Source organism: Oncorhynchus clarkii, chromosome 1 (assembly GCF_045791955.1).
Source record: "Oncorhynchus clarkii lewisi isolate Uvic-CL-2024 chromosome 1, UVic_Ocla_1.0, whole genome shotgun sequence".
Taxonomy (NCBI): Eukaryota; Metazoa; Chordata; class Actinopteri; order Salmoniformes; family Salmonidae; genus Oncorhynchus; species Oncorhynchus clarkii.
Genome location: NC_092147.1, coordinates 20,693,838 through 20,718,677, shown reverse-complemented (window position 1 = coordinate 20,718,677; position 24,840 = coordinate 20,693,838). Strand labels below are relative to the sequence as shown.

General features: G+C 42.4%; 1 pseudogene; it reads right to left on the bottom strand.

Moving 5' to 3' along the window:
• Positions 1–4,334: 4,334 nt before the first annotated feature.
• The window catches only part of LOC139415632 (potassium/sodium hyperpolarization-activated cyclic nucleotide-gated channel 2-like), a 105,516-nt pseudogene continuing 85,010 nt past the window's right edge, over positions 4,335–24,840 (bottom strand).

Genomic DNA, 24,840 nt, shown 5'->3' with positions numbered 1-24,840 from the left:
CTTTCCAAATAATGTCCAATCAATTTAATTTATCACAGGTGGATGCCATACAATTTGTAGAAACATCTCAAAGTTGATCAATGGAAACAGGATGTACCTGAGCTCAATTTCAAATATTATAGCAAAGGGCCTGAATAATTATGTAAATAAGGTATTTCTGTTTTTTATTAATACATTTGCAAACATTTCTGAAAACCTGTGTTTTGCTTTTGTCATAATGCGGTATTGTGTATAGTTCGATGAGAAAAAATATAATTTCATCCATTTTAGAATAAGGCTGTAACCTAACAAAATGTGGAAAAAGTCAAGGGGTCTGAATAGTTTCTGAATACACTGTACATCAGCATTTCCATAAGTTACCACATTTTTCAAACCGTCACAGTTCCTATAAAGTACACTGAATTCGGACAGGGGGTAATAAACTATTTGGAGAACATAGACACTTAACTTAGCATAGGGGTGACCTTTTTAAACTTTCTCTGAAGTCTGACAGTGAGAAAATGTCTACACCAGAGTCAGGAGTCAAGGGCTAACTTGGTAATTGGTTTGAGGATACTTCAGGAGAAGTGTTCAGGAAAATTTGCAAAGCTGAGAGACAACAATGCCCTGAAGATAGTATTTACATATATTTCATGTTAGAATTGTTGTATTGCACCGGAAAAATAACTTGATGCTTTCAAAAATGAACAAGCAAATATGCACATCTGTCAAATTCTTGATAGAGTTGCTGCTGTGTATAGAGTTGAATAACACAGTGCCACACGTTTAATCATTTCAGTTCCTCTGAATAGAACAAAAAATATACTAATTGTTATAAAATATGACCCATATGTACAGTTAAGCCTCAAGGCGTAAAGTTAATTAAAGGTCTCTCCCTGGAAATGTAAACCAAAACATCAATAACTTTTTCTTATTTCACTTGTTATTGCTTCATATATTTATTCAAATTACAAGTTACAACAAAGATGTTGGAAAAACGCTAAACACATGACAGCAATATTAGCTATTGGAGAGGATAAGTGTTATTTGAGAAATTAAACCCTGAAAAAAATGTATATAGGGGCTTCAGAACGGATTTGCCATGTACTTTTAAGAAAGGCTTCCAAAAACAAACATTAATCGGCAGTTCAAAATTCCACAACATTTTATGATATTGTATTTATAGATTTTTTTTGTAAAGGTTCCTAATTTATTGCTCTTCAAATAGTCTGACCAGAATTCAGCCATTAAAACCATCTACAGTGCCTTCAGAAAGTATTAACACCCCCTTGACTTTTTTCACATTTTGATGTGTTTCAGCCTGAATTTAAAATTAATTAAATGAAAAAATGTCTCACTGGCCTACACACAAAACCCCATAATGTCAAAGTGAAATTAGTTTTGCCTGGTAAAAAAGGGCACCTATTGGTAGATGGGTAAAAAAAAAAGCTGCCACTGAATATCTCTTTGTGCATGATGAAGTTATTAATTACACTTTGGATGGTGTATCAATACACCCAGTCACTACAAAGATGCAGGCATCGTTCCTAACCCTGTTGCCGGAAAATAAGGAAACTGCTCAGGGATTTCACCACGAGGCCAATAGTAATTTTAAAACAGTTACAGAGTTTAATGGCTGTGATTGGAGAAAACTGAGGATTGACCAGCATTGTAGTTACTCCACAATACTAAATACAAATTCAGCCTGTATTGAATACACATTTCCCAAAACATGTATCATGTTAGCAACAAGGCACTCAAGTATTACTGCAAAAAATGTGGCAAAGTAATGAACTTGTTATCATGAATACAAGTGTTATGTTTGGGGCAAATCCAATGCAGCACATTACTGAGTACCACTCTCCATATTTTCAAACATAGCGGTGGCTGCACCATGTTATGGGTATGCTTGTAATCGTTAAGGACTGGGGAGTTTTTCAGGATAAAAAGGAAACAGAATGGAGCTAAGCACAGGCATAACCCTAGAGGAAAACCTGGTTCAGTCTGCTTTCCACCAGACACTGGGAGAGGAATTCACCTTTCAGCAGGACAATAACCTAAAACACAAGGCCAAATCTACACTGTAAGAAGACAGGGCTTACTAAAAAGACAGGGAACGTTCCTGAGAGGCCAAATTATAGTTTTGACTTAAATATACTTGAAAATCTATGGCAAGACCTGCAAATGGTTGTCTAGCAATGATCAACAACCAATTTGACAGAGCTCAAAGAATTTTGAAAATAATAATGGGCAAATGTTGCACAATCCAGGTGTGGAAAGCTCATAGAGACTTACCTAGAAAGACTCACAGCTTTAATCGCCACCAAAGGTCTTCTACAAAGTATTGACTGTGACACAGGGGTGTGAATACTTACGTAAATTATTAACTTTGCCATTATGGGGTATTGAGTGTAAACGGCTGAGAAAATCAATCCATTTTGAATTCAGGCTGTAACACAACAAAATGTTGAATAAGTCAAGGGGTATGAATACTTTCTGAAGGCTGTACTTCCCCTTAAAGCACATGAAAGTTTCCAAATAAGTTTCACTGGGCATAATTTCCAGCAACGGATTCTTTCCAAACCCACAACCTTGTACTAACTACTGTCTTTCACCACCCTCAAGGTGAATGATACAGTAAAAGTCATGACGAAACACAATTGAAGGAAAGTAATAACAGTCAAAACTAAATGGGGCCTGGGGGGGTCCAATCTTCTCTCTCATTACATAGTAATGGCGGGGGAAGGGCGGGTGATTGAGATACAGATAAATTGGGGCTTGGGAAGCCTCTTCCTCTAATGCTTTTGGACACTAATCAGCGGAGGCCGCTCAGGCCGATAAACACATTTAGTGGCAACACTTGGGGTAGGAAACACATCACCCTCCAAAGTGTCTGCACTGCCCTTGCTACAGATTAGAATAGAATGGGAGCATTTAGCTGGGAGCTTTGCAGAAGCATTCTGCACATTAAACACCCAGTCTACCTTAATGAGATGTTATATTACTGTATGACTTTGGTTTGAAAGTGGGGAAAAAATAGATTTGTTTAGAATTTCTATTAATCTAAAAAAAGTCTTATAATGGATGGACAATACAGATGAGACGAAATGTATCAATTAAATGTTTAATGTATTCATTAAATGGAATTATTTATGCAATCTAACCTCGAGGCATCAGTCTCTGTCTGGACATGCTCTGTCTGGATATTAGCATCGTCAATTACGCTGCAAAGTGCATTCAGAACTTCAGCCAGACTATTATCTTGGATATATTTCAAAGAAAGCAAAACTATGAACTGCCTATTCTAAACATAACTATGCAAATAACCTGATATGAAATTCCATCAGGGTTTATTGAAATACAGTATGTTGATTTACAGTATGTTGATATTCATGTGACTCATAACCGATATCAACATGCATATGCATCATCCTATGGGGACGGAGCTGTAGTGTTTTGAAAAGGCAAAGTCAGAATGGAATGTCATGTATGATATGGTAGATTCCATAGCAAAAAAATTAAACATACCTCCACCATCTTCTGCAAAGATCATTTGAGAGAGGGGGGATGAGTTATATATTATATGAATTCCCTATGAAGAAACTCAGTCATACTTATACCCATACACACACTTATGGACAAAAGGCATGGCTTCAAATGTTACAATCATAGTTTTCTTTTCTTCAGTGATATATTACTAATCCCAGGCCATATTGTGTTTGTACAAGTCTCGATTAAAAATACAAATGTCAAACAATTCCCTTTATAGCCTTTGAATGCATTAATTTAAGATGTGGTGTGGGAAAAAAATAACATTTAGCATTTTCTTGTTTTCTGAAACAATATTACGGTGGCATGAGTAGAACTTGTGCTAAAGCCGGTCCACAGACAAAAGAGGAAATCTCAGAACACTTCTGCAAAGTGTGAATGTCATCGTTGTCATCTGAAGCAGGTCCCAGATTTTCTTCTTGTCCCAGACAGTTTGTATTGTTGGGAGTATATAGATAGTGGGTGACAGATGTTATGTATGTTGAATATGGTTACAGTAAACACAGAAAATAAAGGAGAAGAGATGTGGGGACAAGGTGCTACCATTACGTATGGTCAGTATCTGTCTGTGGATGGAGTAGAAACATCCCACCTTTGACAATAACTCTGTATACAGACTTCATATTGTTAGTCATACATTTTCCATCAGCTCTTGTCTCTCTCTCCCTGTCATCACCAGTCACACAGCATACATTATTTAAGTCAGATTTAGCCCCGCCTGACAGGGAGAATTATAGGGTAGAAGGAAGAAACGACTAGAGTTCCCACAACCAAAAAGCACTGGCTCTGCAGGAATCTAATAAAGGTCACAAATTGGAAGAGAGCCTCGATCTAGCACGGTCTGTCTCAGGGAGGCTGGCTATAAAATCACTCTTGGGTAATCCTGAGTCCAGCAGGGCTGGTGCCAAGCCTGTCCCCATGCCCACTCCCATGCCCATGCCCATCCCCAGCAATGTAACAGTCCCCGGGAGGGAGGCTAGAGGGAACGCCCCTGCAGACATCTGGTGGGGAAGCACCATCCTATGAGTCATAGCGCTCCTGACCCCTGCATTGCCCGAGGGGGCCTGAGGGGGCCCGATGGAGGTGGAGGAGACACGGGCGGACTGTGATGGGCAGGGAGCCACGGGCTGAGCCCCTCCCTGGGGCAGGGAGGGCTGAGAGGCGGACAGTGCCCTGGCATTCTGACCCAGACTGCCCATGTGCAGAGACCGGGTGCTGTTATGGGTGTTGGGCCTGTGTGTGGGGCTGGGCACAACTTTCTGAACCAGGGAGATCTGGGAGCCAGAAGAGGTCCCGTACTGGAATGTCCGTCCCCCAGCCGCTAAGGGGCTCTGGATGGGGGGGCTGGAGAGGGCCGCGACGAATGCTCCACTGGCGTATAGCTGGGGATGCATGGTCTGCTGGGTCTGGGGGGGAGGGGAGGCTGGCACTGGGCTGGATACATTCTGCATCACCTTGAACCTCTGCACCATCCGGGGGGACTGCAGGCCCCCACCCCCTGCCAGAGGGCCTACCATGGGGGGACAGAAACTCATGGCCACAGCCTGCTGGAGGGTGGCGATGGCTGAGCTCTGGGGAGGGCCAGGGGGGGTGAAGATGCCGCCATGTGTGGGTGGGTTGGACATGGACATGGCACGTGGCCTATGCAGGTCCACCTGCTGCACCATCTCACGGTCATATTTCACAATCTCCTGGATCATCTCGTTCTCCCGGTTGTTGAAGACGCCCGAATTGAGGTCATGCTGAACCTTGTGCATTAGGATCGAGTTCTTCTTCCCTGCGGAGGCGAGACAGAAGACGGGAGATGAGACTGAGCAGCCACTGTTCCTCTGTAGAATCAGCATAATCAATACATTATACAAAGTAATAGCCAAATGGTTCAATGACTACTCCTGATAGTGCCCTACAGTTCTCCCCCCTAATTGGTTGGTATTAGAGCAGTCACTGGCATAGCAGAAAAGAGTCTGGGGCAGCTGGAAGCAAGACAGACATGTATTTATACACTGTTTCAGCCTGCCTATCTGGAGGTTAGTCTTTAATTGAATTCACAGACGGTAATTTTGCACTGACAAGGGAAGAGACACTTGAGCATCAGTATGTGTGTCAGTGAGTTCACTGTAGATGTTTTTACTTGTTTGTGTTGTGTGTATGCCCCCAAGCTGAATTGTAAACACAAATTATGTCACACACACAGATCTCTTGCGGTGAGGATGGGTGGCCAGTATTTTTGCCGAGTCACCCAGAGAAGACGTGAGGAGGAGGAACACGTGCCTATGGCATGAGTGTGTTTGTATGTGTGTGCGTGCGTGCATTTCTCTCTGTGTGTGTGTGTGTGTGTGTGTGTGTGTGGGGGGGGGGGGGCTGGGTTGGTAGTGGTGTAGGAGGAGAAACCAATTTGCAGCTGAAATTGCTTCCTTCACGGAGCTTACACAGGCAGCCAGTGAGATCCCAGATCCATCTCTCCCCAGCTTTCAAACCATTTCTAATTGAACACACATAAAAACTCCTCTGATTATTACTTCCGCTCCCCTCTCATGTTTCTGAGTTGCATCTTTACTCTTTGTTTTTCCCATCAGCAGGGGATTTTCAACTTGTCTGTCTCTATTGGGCTCTTAAAAACAAATAGCGCGACACCCACATAAAAACATAAAGTAAAATTAGGCTCCAACTGGTACATGAGATAGTCTGAGGGACTGGGAGGAGATGGAACACAGTGCAGTCTGACAGGCACATTAACTCTCTCTTATTCAAGCTGCATAACTAGCTAGTATGATACAACTTAGTCTAGTTCACAGCGGTGTGGGCGGATGCTCTGTACAGTAGCCTACACGTCAAGTCAAAAAGGCTAATTGCATGATGAGTCTTTAGGGTCAGGATAGAGTTCAGTGAATCCGGTCTACTTCCAGCAAGCCAAAATTGGTTCAGTGAAAGTTACCAGAACGTTTGTTAGGTCTGGCAAATGTTCTCATAACACAAAAAGTGTCCAGTCGTCCTGATAATTATAGAATATTTGAATAAAACATTTGTCTGGTGCTGCAAAAACCTTCCTAGAACCCATTTAATCTTTAAAGGTTTTCCAGAATTTTTCATTGGATTGTGGGAACATCACAAACGATATACAGTACTGTGCAAAAGTTTTAGGCAGGTGTGAAAAAATGCTGTCAAGTAAGAATGCTTTCAAAAATAGACATGTTAATAGTTTATATTTATCAATTTAAAAAATGCAAAGTGAGTGAAATTAAGAAAAATGTACATCAAATCAATATTTGATGTGACCACCCTTTGCCTTCAAAACAGCATCAATTATTCTAGGTACACTTGCACACAGTTTTTGAAGGAATTCGGCAGGTAGGTTAGCCCAAACGTCTTGGAGAACCAATCACAGTTCGTCTGTGTATTTAGGCAGCCTCGGGTGCTTCTCTCTCTTCATGTAATCCCAGACTCAATGAAGTTGAGATCGGGGCTCTGTGGGGGCCATACAATCCCTTCTAGGACTCCTTGTTCTACTTTACACTGAGGATAGTTCTTAATGACTTTCGCTGTATGTTTGGGGTCGATGTCATGCTGCAGAACAAATTTGGGGCCAATCAGATTACTCCCTGATGGTATTGCATGATGGATAAGTATCTCCCTGTATTTCTCAGCATTGAGGAGACCATTAATTCTAACCAAATCTCCAACTCCATTTGCAGAAATGCAGTCCCAAACTTGCAAGGAACCTCCACCATGCTTCACTGTTGTCTGCAGACACTCATTCGTGTACCGCTCTCCAGCCCTTTGGCAAACAAACTGTCTTCTGCTACAGCCAAATATTTCAGCTTTTGACTCATCAGTCCAGAGCACCTGCTGCCCTTTTTCTCCACCCCAGTTCCTGTGTTTTCATGCATAGTTGAGTTGCTTGGCCTTGTTTCCACATCGGAGGTATGGCTTTTTGGCAGAAAGTCTTCCATGAAGACCACTTCTGACCAGACTTCCCCGTACAGTTGATGGGTGTACCAGTGTCCCACTGTTTTCTGCCAATTCTGAGCTGATGGCACTGCTGGACATCTGATAGCAATGGGAAGTAAGCATGATGTGTCTTTCATCTGCTGCAGTAAGTTTCCTTGGCCGACCACTGCGTCCACGGTCCTCAACATTGCCCGTTTCTTTCTGCTTCTTCAAAAGAGCTTGGATAGCAAATATGGAAACCCCTGTTTGCCTTGAAATTTCTTGCTGATGCAGTATAACTACCTTGGGTCTTGTTGCTGTGCTCAGTCTTGCCATGGTGTATGACTTTTGACAGTAAACTGTCTTCAGAAACCTCACCTTGTTAGCTGAGTTTGACTGTTCCTCACTCAGTTTTATTCCTGCTATTTCTGTTTCAGTTAATGATTGTGTTTCAACCTACATATTGGATTGATGATTATTAGTACCTGTTTGGTATAATTGTTTAATCATACACCTGACTATATGCCTACAAAATCCTTGACTTTGTGTAAGGGTAACTACCCTGGTCAACCTACAATCAAACAGCACAGGAACGAAATCATCAACATGTATTGATCACATCTTTACTAATGCTGCAGATATTTGCTTTAAAGCAGTATCCAAATCCATAGGATGTAGTGATCACAATATAATAGCCATATCTAGGAAAGCCAAAGTTCCAAAGGCTGGGCCTAAAATAGTGTATAAGAGGTCATACAATAAGTTTAGTAGTGATTCATATGTTGATGATGTAAAGAATATTTGCTGGTCTGTGGTGTGTGATGAGGAGCAACCAGACGCTGCACTTGACGCATTTATGAAACTACTTATTCCAGTTACAAATAGGGATGAGGCAAAAGGTATGGCAATTAGGTCTGGCAGCCAAACTGATTGGCAAACGTACTGCAAATTAAGAAATCATGTGACTAAACTAAATAAAAAATAAACTACACTATGAAACAAAGATAAATTATATAAAGAATAATAGTAAAAAGCTTCGGGGCACCTTAAATAAAATGTTGGGGGAAAAAGCCAACTCGGCTCCTTCATTCATTGAATCAGATGGCTCATTCATCACAAAGCCCACTGATTTTGCAAACTACTTTAATGACTTCTCCATTGGCAAGATAAGCAAACTTAGGGATGACATACCAGCAACAAACGATGACACTACACATCCAAGTATATCGGACCAAATTATGAAAGACAAGAATTGTACTTTTGAATTCCGTGAAGTCAGTGTGGAAGAGGTGAAAAAAATATTGTCTATCGACAATGACAAGCCACTGGGGTCTGACAATCAGGATGGAAAATTACTGAGGATAATAGCAGACGATATTGCCACTCCTATTTGCCACATCTTCAATTTAAGCCTTCAAGAGAGTGTGTGCCCTCAGGCCTGGAGGGAAGCTAAAGTCATTCCGATACCCAAGAATAGTAAAGCCCCCTTTACTGGCTCAAAAAGCCGACCAATCAGCCAGTTATCAAATTGTGTTTGACCAGATACAATGCTATTTCACAGTAAACCAATTTACAACAGAATTTCTGCATGCTTATAGGGAAGGACACTCAACAAGCACAGCACTTACACAAATGACTGATGATTGTCTGAGAGAAATTGATGATAAAATGATTGTGGGGGCTGTCTTGTTAGACTTCAGTGCAGCTTTTGACATTATCGATCATAGTCTGATGCTGGAAAAATATATATGTTATGGCTTTACACCCACTGCTATAATGTGGATAAAGAGTTACTTGTCTAACAGAGCATGGTGTTCTTTCATGGAAGCCTCTCAAATATAATCCAGTTAGAATCTGGAATTTCCCAGGGTAGCTGTTTAGGCCCCTTGCTTTTTTCAGTTTTCACCAACGACATGCCACTCACTACCTTTGAGTAAAGCCAGAGTGTCTATGTATGGGGATGACTCAACACTATACACGTCAGCTACTACAGTGACTGAAATGACTGCAACACTCAACAAAGAGCTGCAGTTAGTTTCAGAGTGGGTGGCAAGGAATAAGTTAGCCCTAAATATGTCTAAAAGTAAAAGCATTGTATTTAGAACAAAACACTCGCTAAACCCTAAACCTCAACTAAATCTTGTAATAAATCATGTGGAAATTGAGCAAGTTGAGATGACTAAACTGCTTGGAGTAACCCTAGATTGTAAATTGTTATGGTCAAAACATATTGATGCAGTAGTAGCTAAGATAGGGAGAAGTCTATAATAAAGCAATGCTCTGCCTTCTTAACAACACTATCAACAAGACAAGTCCAACAGGCCCTAGTTTTGTCACACCTTGTCTACTGTTCAGTTGTGTGGTCAGGTCCCACAAAAAAGGACTTAGTGTCACGGCTGGCTGAAGTACTGGACCAAGATGCAGCATGGTAAGCGTACATTTGAACTTTATTTAAAAATGACGCCGACAGAACTTCCCACCACCAACGGACCAAGCAGCATGGTAAGGTGGACTCCTGGACATGGGAGGACGTTCTGGACGGCAAGGGAGTCTACACATGGGAGGAGATCCTGGTGGGAAGGGATTGCCTTCCATGGGAACAGGTGGAGGAAGCTAGGAGAGCAGAGGCAGCCGGAGAGAGGAACCAGCGGTATGTGGGAACACGGCTGGCAAGGAAGCCCGAGAGGCAGCCCCAAAAACGTTTTGGGGGGAGAGCACACGGGGAGTGTGGCAGAGTCAGGAAGCAGACCTGAGCCAACTCCCCGCGCTTACCGTGGCGAGCATGGGACTGGTCAGGCCCCGTGCTATGGGGTGATAAGCATGGTACCGAGGCGGAGTGTTCACAGGCCTGTATGCTCGGTGCCAGTGTCCCGCATTTGCCGGGGGGAAGCTGGCATCCAGCCAGAACGGGTGGGGCCAGCTCTGCACTTGAGACCGCCAGTGCGCCTCCACGGCCCTGTGTATCCAGTGCCTCCACTACGCACCAGGCCTCTGGTGGCAGCCCCACGCACCAGGCTGTCTCTCCGTCTCCTCCCTCCAGAGTCTCCCTCCTGTCCGGAGCTGCCAGAGCCGCCCTCCTGTCCGGAGCTGCCAGAGCCGCCCTCCTGTCCGGAGCTGCCAGAGCCGCCCTCCTGTCCGGAGCTGCCAGAGCCGCCCTCCTGTCCGGAACTGCCAGAGCCACCCTCCTGTCCGGAGCTGACAGAGCAGCCCTCTTGTCCGGAGCTGCCAGAGCTGCAGCCCCTCAGTCCAGAGTCGCCCCTCAGTCCAGAGGCGCCCCTCAGTCCAGAGGAGTCCCTCAGTCCAGAGGCGTCCCTCAGTCCAGAGGCGTCCCTCAGTCCAGAGGCGTCCCTCAGTCCAGAGGCGTCCCTCAGTCCAGAGGCTCCCCTCAGTCCAGTGGCGCCCTCTACGGGGGTCCCAGTTTATGCTACAAAACCAACTTTAGGTTTTAAAAATAAATTATGTTTGACTCAACATTTGATGATGTACACTAAGGCTTTGTTGACAGAATAGATGGATGCAGGTCAATGCATAATTAATATAATTCACCAGTACATTTGTTGGTAGTCCAATAAATATTGCTCTCAGGTTGTAAATCACAGCTGGTTTGGTAACTTATTAGCTGCCTCCATTCGGCATGCACTGTTTCAGTGTCAATGACTCAATATTTTGGACAACACAACATAAAGAGAGACCTAAGAGGACAAAATTCATAGTTGTTTGATTACTGTACAGTTCACAAATGTAAGAGGACTCCTGTGGTATTAACATATTTGTAGAAATCCATTCTGGTGGCTTTTGGCGAATGTGTTCTAGTGATCTAAAGTCACTCTGTTGCAACTGCCGGTAAACACACAGTCCAGTTCAAAGTGAATGATGACAGGTCCTACTGCCTGTAAACACAAGGTCCAGTTCAAAGTGAATGATGAAAGGCCTATGTGGCAAATGGCTTGTTTGCATGAAGGCCTACTGTAGCTCTGGTTGGCTATGGTGCACCGGTCTGCATAGACTCTGGTCCTGGACAAGACAGATATTTTTATTCAGTTTTATATACTGCAGTGTTCTATTAATTGTCCAAAAGCACGGTTGCTTTCCCACTCTATATTACTATATAATTTTTACAAAGGTCTCTGTAATTCCCAAACATTCCAAAAAATATATTAAAATGTGAAAATGAACATATCTAAGTATTCGCTTCTCAGAAAATGTTTTTAAAAAGTGTAATATTCTTCTTTAGGGTGTACATGAACAGATTTGTATAAGGTTTTATGTTGGGTTTTTTTAGGGGCTGGATCAGCTTTAATGTTGCCAATAGATTGTTGCTTCCATCAATGTAATTGTCTGCATCATTTCCAATCACCCATATATTTATATATCCATATACATGCATACATACACCTTAGCCAAATACATTTAAACACAGTTTTTCACAATTCCTGACATTTAATCCTAGTAAAAATCCCCTGTCTTAGGTCAGTTACGATCACCACTTTATTTTAAAATAGTAGAGAGAATAGTAGAGAGAATGATTTATATCAGATTTGATTTCATTCATCATTTTCCCAGTGGGCCAGAAGTTAACATACACTCAATTAGTATTTGGTAGCATTGCTTTTAAATTGTTTAACTTGGGTCAAATGTTTTGGGTAGCCTCCCACAAGCTTCCCATAATACGTTGGGTGAATTTTGGCCCATTCCTCCTGACAGAGCTGGTGTGACTGAATCAGGTTTGTAGGCCTCCTTGCTCGCACACGCTTTTTCAGTTCTGCCCACAAATTTTCTATGGGAATGAGGTCTGGGCTTTGTGATGGCCACTCAAATACCTTGACTTTGTTGTCCTTAAGCCATTTTGCCACAACTTTTGTTGTTGTTTCTCTTTGCTTATTTGAGCTGTTCCTGCCATAATATGGTATTTTACCAAATAGGGCAATCTTCTGTATACCACCCCTACCATGTCACAACACAACTGATTGGCTCAAAGGCATTAAGAAGGAAAGAAATTCCACAAATTAATTTTCAACTAATGCATTCCAGGTGACTACCTCATGAAGCTGGTTGAGAGAATGTCAAGAGTATGCAAAGCTGTCATCAAGGAAAAGGGTTGTTACTTTGAAGAATTTAAAATATATTTTGATTTGTTTTTTTGGCTACTACATGACTCCATATGTGTTATTTCATAGTTTTGATGTCGTCACTATTATTCTACAATGTAGAAAATAGTGACAATAAAAGAAAACGAGTAGGTGTGTCCAAACTTTTGACTGGTACTGTAGGTTGCACAGAACATTCAAATTTGCTAATTCATCCCCCCCTCCTCTCCCCTGTAACTATTCCCCAGGTTGTTGCTGTAAATATGTCTTAACCTACCATTTAGTTCCACCTCCCACATATGCAGTGACATCACCTGGTTTAAACGTCTCTAGAGACAATATCTCTCTCATCATTACTCAATGTCTATGTTTACCTCCAATGTACCTACATCCTACCATACCTCTGTCTGTACATTATACCTTGAATCTATTATCTCACGCCCAGAAACCTGATCCTTTTACTGTCCGCTCTGAACAAACTAGACGACCAGTCCTGATAGCCTTTAGCCGTACTCATCCTACTTCTCCTCTGTTCCTTTGGTGATGTAGAGGTTAATCCAGGCCATGCAGTGCCTAGCTCCACTCCTACTCCCCAGGTGCTCTCATTTGTTTACTTCTGTAACCGTAAAAGCCTTGGTTTCATGCATGTTAACATTAGAAGCCTCCTCCCTAAGTTTGTTTTATTGACTGCTTTAGCACACTCTGCCAACCCGGATGTCCTAGTCGTGTCTGAATCCTGGCTTAGGAAGTCACCCCAAAACCCTGAAATTTCTATCCCTAACTATAACATTTTCCGACAAGATAGAACTGTCAAAAGGGGCAGTGTTAGCCTGCAGAGTTCTGTCTTACTATCCAGGTCTGTACCCAAACAATTCGAACTTCTACTTTTAAAAATCCATCTTTCCTGAAACAAGTCTCTCACCGTTGCCACTTGCTATAGACCACCCTCTGCACCCAGCTGTGCCCTGGATACCATATGTGAATTGATTTCCCCCCATCTATCTTCAGAGCTCGTGCTGCTAGGTGACCTAAAATGTGACATGCTTAACACCCCGGTCATCCTACAATCTAAGCTTGATGCCCTAAATCTCACTCAAATTATCAATGAACCCACCAGGTACAACCCCAAATCCGTAAACACGGGCACCCTCAAATATATCATCCTAACCAACTTGCCCTTCAAATACACCTCTGCTGTTTTCAACCAAGATCTCAGCGATCACTGCCTCATTGCCTGCATCCGTAATGGGTCTGCGGTCAAACGACCATCCCTCATCACTGTCAAAAGCTCCCTAAAACACTTCAGCGAGCAGGCCATTCTAATCGACCTGGCCGGGGTATCCTGGAAGGATACTGACCTTATCCCGTCAGTAGATGATGCCTGGTTATTCTTTAAAAGTGCCTTCCTCACCATCTTAAATAAGCATGTCCCATTCAAAAAAAATTGAACCAGGAACAGATATAGCCCTTGGTTCTCTCCAGACCTAACTGCCCTCGACCAGCACAAAAACATCCTGTGGCGTTCTGCATTAGCATCGAACAGCCCCCATGATATGCAACTTTTCAGGGAAGTTAGGAACAAATATACACAGGCAGTTAGGAAAGCTAAGGCTTGCTTTTTCAAGCAGAAATTTGCATCCTGTAGCACAAACTCCCAAAAGTTCTGGGACGCTGTAAAGTCCATGGAGAATAAGAGCACCTCTTCCCAGCTGCCCCTCTTCCCAGCTGCCCACTGGACTTAGTGGGCAGCTGGGAAGAGGTGTCATCACCGATAAATCCACTATAATTGAGTATTTTAATAAGCATTTTTCTACGGCTGGCCAAGCTTTCCACCTGGCTAACCCTACCCCGATCAACAGCCCTCCACCCCTCACAGCAAACTCACCCAAACCTCCCCCACTTCTCCAACACCCAAATCCAGATAGCTGATGTTCTGAAAGTGCTACAAAATCTGGCCCCCTACAAATCTGCAGGGCTAGACAATCTGGACCCTCTCTTTCTAAAATGATCTGCCAAAATTGTTGCAACCCCTATTACTAGCCTGTTTAACCTCTCTTTCGTATCGATTGAGATTCCCATAGATTAGAAAGCTGCCGCGTTCATCCCCCTCTTCAAAGGGGGAGACACTCTAGAACCAAACTGCTACAGACCTATATCTATTCTACCCTGCCTTTCTAAGGTCTTCGAAAGACAAGTTAACAAACAGATCACTGACCATTTCGAATCCCACCGTACCTTCTCCGCTATCGAATCTGGTTTCAGAGCTGGTCATGGGTGCACCTCAGCCACGCTCAAGGTCCATCGATAAGAGACAGTACTGTGCAGCCGTATTCATCGACCTGGCTAAGGCTTCCGACTCTGTCAATCACAACATTCTTATTGGCAGACTCCACAGCCATGGTTCCTCAAATGATTGCAACGTCTGGTTCACCAACTACTTCTCTGATAGAGTTCAGTGTGTCAAATCGGATGGCCTGTTGTCCGGACCTCTGGCAGACTCTATGGGGGTACCACAGGGTTAAATTCTCAGGCCGACTCTCTTCTCTGTATACATCAATGATGTCGCTCTTGCTGCTGGTGGTTCTTTGATCCACCTCTACGCAGACGACAACATTCTGTATACCTCTGGCCCTTCTTTGGACACTGTGTTAACCAACCTCCAGACGAGCTTCAATGCCATACAACTCTCCTTCCGTGGCCTCCATCTGCTCTGAAATGCTAGTAAAACTAAATGCATGCTCTTCAACCGATCACTGCCCGCACCTGCACGCCCATCCAGCATCACTACTCTGGACGGTTCTGACTTAGAATATGTGGACAACTACAAATACCTAGGTGTCTGGTTAGACTGTAAACTCTCCTTCCAGACTCACATTAAACATCTCCAATCCAAAATGAAATCTAGAATCAGCTTCCTATTTCGCAACAAAGCATCCTTCACTCATGTTGCCAAACATACCCTCGTAAAACTGACCATCCTACCAATCCTCGACTTCGGCGATGTCATTTACAAAATAGCCTCCAACACTCTACTCAACAAATTGGATGCAGTCTATCACAGTGCCATCCGTTTTGTCACCAAAGCCATAAATACTACCCACCACTGTGACCTGTACACTCTCGTTGGCCTTCGCTTCATACTCGTCGCCAAAACCACTGGCTCCAGGTCATCTACAAGTCTCTGCTAGATAAAGCCCCACCTTATCTCACCTCACTGGTCACCCTAGCAGCACCCACCCGTAGCACGCGCTCCAGCAGGTATATCTCACTGGTCACACCCAAAGCCAAATATTCCTTTGGCCGCCTCTCCTTCCAGTTCTCTGCTGCCAATGACTGGAACAAACTGCAAAAATCACTAAAGCTGGAGACTCTTACCTCCCTCACTAGCTTTAAGCACCAGCTGTCAGAGCAGATCACTGTACCTGTACATAGCTCATCTGTAAATAGCCCATCCAATCTACCTCATCCCCATACTGTATTTATTTATTTATTTATCTTGCTCCTTTGCACCCCAGTATCTCTACTTGAGCATTCATCTTCTGCAACATTCTACCATTCCAGTGTTAAATTGCTATATTGTAATTACTTCGCCACCATGGCCTATTTATTGTCTTACCTCTTATTCTACTTAATTTGCACATGTTGTATATAGATTTGTCTACTGTATTATTGATTATATGTTTGTTTATTCCATGTGTAACTCTGTGTTGTTGTAGGTGTCGAACTGCTTTGCTTTATCTTGGCCAGGTCGTAGTTGCAAACTAGTTGCAAACTAGCCTACCTGGTTAAATAAAGGTGAAATATAAAATTAAATAAATAAAAAGGAGAATATGTTCTCAGTCAACTTACCTGGTAAAATAAGGATAAAATAAAAAATCTAACAATTCCCACAATATTCCACAATTTCCAAAATAGTCCATTTGATGTGGTTAAAATAACATATTTGTTTTAGGTTTAACATAATATTCCATTGATGTTCACGCAATATACATTTTACCTGGTCTTGGAGGTCCAAGACATTCTCAGCACACAAGTTTGTAGCTCCTTAAAACTTAAGCAGATTGGAAAACATCTCCATTATGTTTCTCTCCAGATTTAATGGCAATTTACATTGTATAATTATTCGCATAACTGGACAGTTTCTTCTGTTTTAGAACATATCTTTTGTGATGCCCCCACATGTGTTCTGGAAATGTTCTGGCAACATCAGGTGAATATTTTATACAAACATTGTATAATCATCAGCACGACTGGACAATTTTATGTTAACATTTGCTGCAATTAACAATTAACCATGTTAACATTTGCCGCAACCTAACGAATGTTCTGGGAACTTTCACAGAACCATTTTCTTCTGGTAAATTGGGTTATTACATTACCTGGAAACCTAATGAGATGTTATTTTGTGGTTGTTAAAGATGTTGTGTACAACATTTTTGTGAATTTTATGCGAACACTCAAAGGATAAAAAAAAATATATGTTATCAATTGAATGTTTTTGGGATGCTATCATACTAATGTTAGATAAAACCCTAACTAGAAAGTCATGGGTATCTTAGCTAATGTTCTGGGAATGTTCCCAGTTTGCTGGGCTGTCTCTCCCATATCCATCTAAAGGAGCCAGAGCGTTGTAGTACACAATATGTAAACTGTGAGACAGCAGATATTAAATATATAAACATGATTTCTTTGGGGCTTCAGTTGAAGGTCTCGGAAAAAGACTCTGTGTTCCAAAAAAACTCCTAGGTTGAAAGATAATTGTCATCCTCCTTTGAATTTCTGTTTAGATTTGGAAAAAATTAGCTTTCTATACTTGTTAGTCAGGCCACATGAAATACTGAGCCTTTGATGCACGAGACTTCTGCTGTCAGGAAACAGCAGGCAAATTAAACAGAATATTCCTAGTCCTATTTTCCACTATGCTCTGTTCAGGTTAGCTGTTAGCCTGTTGTCAATGACCAAAGACACCTTAATCTCCTCCAAATGAGTGAAACGAACAGCTCGTACGTGATGTGGAATCTAGCTGCCATGGCAACCCCTGGCAGGTGGGGGATGCAGGGCCCCTTTTGTAAACATGTGAAGTCACGTGAACGAGGGATAACGTCATCATCACATTAACCTGGGCAAGACAGGGGACTTGCCTGCTCCGTTTAGCAAAAATATATGATTTGTTTACACTCATGGCACGGAATTCACTAACCAGGTGCTTTCCGATGATAGTTAAGTGAATGACAGAGTAGCAACACTGGCGGTAAGAGCAGCAACTGAGGGAAAACGGCTCCCTCCTTCCCACACATGAGAGCATAGACAGCTGTTTAGTTAGTGTGCTGATAAATCACTTTTACAAATGAGCATCACTCATCCTGTGAGCACATTTAGTGTAAACCCAGGGGAGTATGGCACACTCAAGTCATAGATAATAATCATATCTTGCAAAAGTCATATCCTTTAGATAGCTATAAATATGACATGTTAATATGACATATAGAAAAAAGGGAAATCAAAGATAAATTATTAGTTGCATAGTTACAATAGGTTTCATCGATAGATATGTTCGTCTTTGTTCTGCTGATTCTATGAATGACACAAAATGCCTCAACTATGCCCATAGCTAATCATGTATCGGCTTTTTTTATTGGTGGTAGGCTGGTCTTACCTATCCGGTCCAGTCGGTCGATGGCCACAGTCTCGAAGGCTCGTCTCATCATGGGGTACTCCTCCAGCACCTCATTAAAGTTATCCACAGACAGGGAGTAGAGACGGCAGTACGTGTCCGCTCGCACACTGGCCGTCCGTCTGCCTCGGGTCAACAGACAGATCTCTGTGGGAGGGAGAGAGAGACAGGAGTGTCAGAGACAGACACAATTACTACACAGCCAGAGGGACCATCATTACTGTATCTCAGCTACAGAAACATGTCAAAGAAACATGAGCCATTTGAATGTCGTGCTCATGACAAAAGTCACTTGGACATGACACGCTCATTTAGTCCTGTTGTTCTAACCTCAGAAAACAATTTATTGCACGTGGAAATGGGTCATTTACTGAGGAGATAGGCCGTTAAAACAAAGACCCAACTGTGACAGCTTAGTGAAGGGAGGGAGCTGCAGGGCTGGAGAGGTGGTGGAGCCAAGGTTCATTTCATTCAGGTGTTACCCTTCCTTCTCTGGCCTGTGACTGACTGTTGTCTTGGCAACCATGTGCTCTTTTTACTCCGCTGCCTCCCCGGCTTTCCCGACTCACTCCCCTGTCACGTGTGAAAGGTATCTTCTGGCTCTCTGTGAAGAAAACCCCCCACTGGAATGTAATTTACTGTATGCAGTAATTTACTTGCTTTTACTCATTTTTAGAATATCGCCTTTGTGGCTTTGGTAACAAGTGGAAACTCTGCACGGGCTCCACTCTACAGATCAGCCTCTCCAGCGGTAGGCAAACCCCCTGTGGGCCATGGAAATAGAGGAATTAACAAGCGCAGTCAATATCAGCTTCCACCCGCGGGATAGACGCCCACACACCATTAAATAGCAACAAAGTGATGTTCTATACATGAGTTATACATTTACATAATAACCTCAGTGACCTTCTCCACCCCAGATCCGCTCCCCCACTCTCAAAATGGCTCCTTATTCAGAGGGTATTAAAGTGTGACCTTGAGTGTCAGCGCAGCCATGTGTCTCTTCGCTATTTAGTGGGGGATTTACAGTTCTTCACAAGATTAATCATACTCTGTTTTCTCAGCCGTGCTGAGCGATGCAGAGGCAAGCAGCAGAACTCAATGCTGGTATGTGACTTTTCTGACCCTACTACACCCACTTACTCACCCTTTAAAAACAAATATGGGCTATGTCGTGTAGAGATGACATATACTTCCCTAATGCCCATCATTGAAAATAAGAATTTATTTTTAACTGACTTGCCCAGTTAAATAAAGGTCAAATAAAATAAAATCTTTGATCAAATATTACATAATTTTACTAGGCAAGCCAGTTAAGAACAAATTCTTATTCACAATGACTGCCTAGGAACAGTGGGTTAACTGCCTAGGAACAGTGGGTTAACTGCCTAGGAACAGTGGGTTAACTGCCTTGTTCAGGGGTAGAACGACAGATTTTTACCTTGTCAGCTCGGGGATTCGATCAAGCAACCTTTCAGTTACTGGCCCAATGCTCTAACCACTAGGCTACCTGCCACTCCATTACCTTGTTTCTACCTTCTTTCCATATTCACTCTTCCTATTTTCTCCAGCAATAATATAAATTGTCAGCAATAGCAGATGAATCAACCACAAACACCACCACAAATCTAACAGATATTCTGATCAAGTATTCTCCTCCTAACCCATGCCATGTAAAAAAGGTTGGCTTCCTAGTGGCATATAATGTCTCTGTCATCAGTGTTCTGTGGACTAATTAGCTGTTATTAATGGGCATTTGTGCTGCTGTGGATCTCAGACATTCCTTCAACACCCGCCCATGCTCCTGTCACCTCACAGCCCATCCCACAGCACCACTGAAGTGAACTCTGCTCTTCTAAAGGGTCGTCACTAGTTACCACAGCCACAACGTCATGGACCCTGCCTATTTCTACAATTGATCTTCTTAAAATGTGATTTTAAACCTAACATTAGCCTAACCTTGACCACACTGCTAAGTGATTAAAGCTAATTTTCGATTCATACATTTTTACAAATGCCTATGTGGCTGTGGTAATTAGTGGAAACTCATCTGGGTGTGAAGAATGTCCCCAGACCCTAAGAAAATGACAGCTTTTTTGTGGATCAACAACAGCGCTGAGTCCCCAAACAGGCAGGGGGAGGACAGGCTGCATGGGGAAGTGGGATAAAACTGGCTGCGGGGCGAGAAGACTAGCGAGAAGAAGTCAAACTCAAATGTCAGGGTGTTTTTCTTTTCCTTTTCATTCTCTTGTTTGCTACAGTTTTAATATAAACCATTGGATTTATACGGAGCAAAGAACATGAATTAAGTCTACATGAATGTACTGTAATGTATGCAACTTCTGTTCTATAGTAGATATGTGTTATTAGCACCATTATAGAATAGAATAATATAGAATCTATTGATCCCAGGTTTTCCAGCAGCAGCAGATCTTAGGAAAGTTGTAGAAAACTCAATCCTAGAAAAGTAGTAATACTGTATATTGTTGACCATCCACACCTCCAAAATAGGATCCATCTGAGAGCTTCATGCCCATGGTTCCTTTGGTCAGAACACTGGTCACACCATGTTGGGTGAAGTACATCTTCTTGCCGATGGTGCCCTCCCTGATGATGTAATCTCCAGGCTGGAAGACCTCAAAGCGGAGCTTAGTCAACATAGCCGTCACAAAGTTGGGGTCGGTGTTGGCAAACAGGGGCATGGACGCCACCAGCTTACGGCAGTTGAAGTTGACAATTTCCTAAGGGTAAATATCATGACTTTTAGTGAATTGCAATGTTGTTAGGTCTAAATCTAACATAGCAAAGGTGGGGAAATGGAAACAAAATGTATGGACTCATTTGTTTGGTTTAATGACTTAGTAGAACAAGAGGCTCAGAACTTCAAATGTTGTTAAGGGACATATTTGCAAAAGACAACGATGAAGCTTTGCAGAGAAATCAATGTATTTTTGGTTCCTTTGTTCCACTCTTTAAGTGTGAGACATTGTCAGAGTTTTGATGGTGTGTTTTGTTGTTTTACCTCCCGCAGTGGTTCATTAAGCTCCTCCAGGATGCTCTCCTCATCAAACATCTTGCCCTGGTATCTGTGCTCGTAGTAGTCATGGATTTTCTGTCGGAAGTCAGCTGGCAGTTTGTGGAAAGACATGTACTGCTCCACTTGTTTGTACTATAGAATGAGAGACAGAGGGAGAGAGACAGAGGGAGAGAGACAGAGGGAGAGAAGAAAAAGGTCAAAGTTAACAGCATTCTGTTTATATGAATGGAGAATGTGGAATATGCTCTACAGCACCTGCTTATTAAAGGAAAAAGTTATTCCCCAAATTAAAGTTTGGGGGACAAAGACGTGTGTGTATACAGTGCCTTGCGAAAGTATTCGGCCCCCTTGAACTTTGCGACCTTTTGCCACATTTCAGGCTTCAAACTTAAAGATATAAAACTGTATTTTTTTGTGAAGAATCAACAACAAGTGGGACACAATCATGAAGTGGAACGACATTCATTGGATATTTCAAACTTTTTTAACAAATCAAAAACTGAAAAATTGGGCGTGCAAAATTATTCAGCCCCCTTAAGTTAATACTTTGTAGCGCCACCTTTTGCTGCGATTACAGCTGTAAGTCGCTTGGGGTATGTCTCTATCAGTTTTGCACATCGAGAGACTGACATTTTTTCCCATTTCTCCTTGCAAAACAGCTCGAGCTCAGTGAGGTTGGATGGAGAGCATTTGTGAACAGCAGTTTTCAGTTCTTTCCACAGATTCTTGATTGGATTCAGGTCTGGACTTTGACTTGGCCATTCTAACACCTGGATATGTTTATTTTTGAACCATTCCATTGTAGATTTTGCTTTATGTTTTGGATCATTGTCTTGTTGGAATACAAATCTCCGTCCCAGTCTCAGGTCTTTTGCAGACTCCATCAGGTTCTTCCAGAATGGTCCTGTATTTGGCTCCATCCATCTTCCCATCAATTTTAACCATCTTCCCTGTCCCTGCTGAAGAAAAGCAGGCCCAAACCATGATGCTGCCACCACCATGTTTGACAGTGGGGATGGTGTGTTCAGCTGTGTTTCTTTTACGCCAAACATAACGTTTTGCATTGTTGCCAAAAAGTTCAATTTTGGTTTCATCTGACCAGAGCACCTTCTTCCACATGTTTGGTGTGTCTCCCAGGTGCCTTGTGGCAAACTTTAAACAACACTTTTTATGGATATCTTTAAGAAATGGCTTTCTTGCCACTCTTCCATAAAGGCCAGATTTGTGCAATATACGACTGATTGTTGTCCTATGGACAGAGTCTCCCACCTCAGCTGTAGATCTCTGCAGTTCATCCAGAGTGATCATGGGTCTCTTGGCTGCATCTCTGATCAGTCTTCTCCTTGTATGAGCTGAAAGTTTAGAGGGACGGCCAGGTCTTGGTAGATTTGCAGTGGTCTGATACTCCTTCCATTTCAATATTATCGCTTGCACAGTGCTCCTTGGGATGTTTAAAGCTTGGGAAATATTTTTGTATCCAAATCCGGCTTTAAACTTCTTCACAACAGTATCTCGGACCTGCCTGGTGTGTTCCTTGTTCTTCATGATGCTCTCTGCGCTTTTAACGGACCTCTGAGACTATCACAGTGCAGGTGCATTTATACGGAGACTTGATTACACACAGGTGGATTGTATTTATCATCATTAGTCATTTAGGTCAACATTGGATCATTCAGAGATCCTCACTGAACTTCTGGAGAGAGTTTGCTGCACTGAAAGTAAAGGGGCTGAATAATTTTGCACGCCCAATATTTCAGTTTTTGATTTGTTAAAAAAGTTTGAAATATCCAATAAATGTCGTTCCACTTCATGATTGTGTCCCACTTGTTGTTGATTCTTCACAAAAAAATACAGTTTTATATCTTTATTTTTGAAGCCTGAAATGTGGCAAAAGGTCGCAAAGTTCAAGGGGGCCGAATACTTTCGCAAGGCACTGTATATATAAGCTAGTCCAATATTTCCGAAAGTCAATATTCAATGGCGCCTGTAGACTGTATAAGACGATGTTTGACAAATGTACATTTTAACCAAACTATTCTTTCAATGTCATACGGACATTAATACTAGTAGTATTCAATGCATTGTGGTCGATATATGCATTCTCATTCAATATAATTCACCATAAAAACAGATTGCATATCTCTAAACCATGAGCTAAACATCTTTCAGTGATACTATATGTTTCCTATGCCTCATGGTGTACATTGAACATATAGGAAAGACTGGGAGGACACGTTCACAGCCATCTCCTGACCTATATATGCTAGAGAGCTGTTGGGAGGACAAAAAAAAGTTTTTGAGGAAACGTGACAGCTCCGGAAACCTACAGAGATTTATTCATGCTCTACTCTGTCAGTGGAGAAGTGTACCTGCTATATTTAATGTATATCCAAACACAGGCCTGCTCTCAGTCAACACAAACCAATATAACCCTGCCAAAACTGTTTAGCTGCCTACAGTAGTCCTATTATTGGACATGGAACCACTCTTTGGTATGATGATGACTGTATTCAGTGGAAGACAGGGTTAGTTATTCATGTGAGCAGCATGCATTTCTGTACTTGGACACGGTTCTAAGAGGCTTAGATGTACACTATTTTAAATGGAATTGATGGGTATATGCACAGGGGTAGCTTAGAGTTCTGAACTGATGTTTGTAAAGCGGTGGCTGGCTTAGTATATTCGATGCTTATTCATAGAGAGAAGATCCCTGCTCAAATGTAATTTTTATGATTTACACAATTTAAGTTTAATGTAGTGTTTCCTTCTCTCTCTTTGAGGGAGCTGCCAATCAAATTGTGTCAATTGTGCTCGCTTAAAACACACTTTACACCTACTTTTATGAAAGATATACCGTAGCTCCAGTATTGTCTTATGATGCCCTTTAATGTTCACTAAGTGTACAAAACGTTAAGAACACCTGCTCTTTCCATGACACAGACTGACCATGTGAATCCAGGTGAAGCTATGATCCCTTATTGATGTCACTTGTTAAATCCACTTCAGTCAGTGTAGATGAAGGGGAGGAGAAAGGTTACAGAATGATTTTTAAGCCTTGAGACAATTGAGACATGGATTGTGTATGTGTGCCATTCAGAGGGTGAATGGGCAAGACAAAATATTAAAGTGCCGGGGTGTGGTAGTAGGTGCCAGGTGCACTGGTTTGAGTTTGTCAAGAACTGCAACGCTGCTGGGATCCACCTCCCAATGGACAACCAGCCAATTTGACACAACTGTGGGAAGCATTGGAGTCAACATAGGCCAGGATCCCTGTGGAATTCTTTCGACACCTTGTAGAGTCCATGCCCCGATGAATTGAGGTTGTTCTGAGGGCAAAAGGGAGTGCAACACAATATTAGGAAGGTGCTCCTAATGTTTTGTACAGTCAGTGTATAATGTCTTTGTTGCTGAACAGAAGAATAAACAGGGTATTTGCTAATCCATTGACAATGCTGTCTAGGTTTTATAAGAGCAGATAATTGGGTTTTCTCCCAGTTTCGAGCATCATTGGGTTTCAGTAAACAATGCACACTCCTGTCACACAACAAAGCTAGTGGTGAGAGAAGAAAACGGTAGCCTAACCATGT